Genomic DNA, 406 nt, shown 5'->3' on the forward strand with positions numbered 1-406 from the left:
GCGAGGTAGTAACCTCCTTAATGACAACATTCAATTTCATTTTGCAGACCGCATTACACCAGGTAACATCAGCGATGCCATAAACAGCATACCTAATAATAAATCGCCCGGCTATGATGGTCTTCCGCAGAGGCTTTCAAATTCTGCCATCCGATAATTTACATTTTGCTAGCTGCCTTATTCAATGCATGCATAATTCACCAGTTTCTTCCAGACTCCCTACACTTAGTTCACTTGATACTATTAACCAAAAACAAGCTAAAGGATGCAGCTGACCCTGGCAACTACAGGCCAATTGCAATCACAACGATCGCATCGAAGATACTTGATTCGGTTCTTCTTGTGAGACTTCTCCCCTTTCTAACACACCACTGACAACAGTTCGGGTTTAAAGCAAACCACTCAA

Source organism: Macrobrachium nipponense, chromosome 6 (genome assembly GCF_015104395.2).
Source record: "Macrobrachium nipponense isolate FS-2020 chromosome 6, ASM1510439v2, whole genome shotgun sequence".
Classification (NCBI taxonomy): Eukaryota; Metazoa; Arthropoda; class Malacostraca; order Decapoda; family Palaemonidae; genus Macrobrachium; species Macrobrachium nipponense.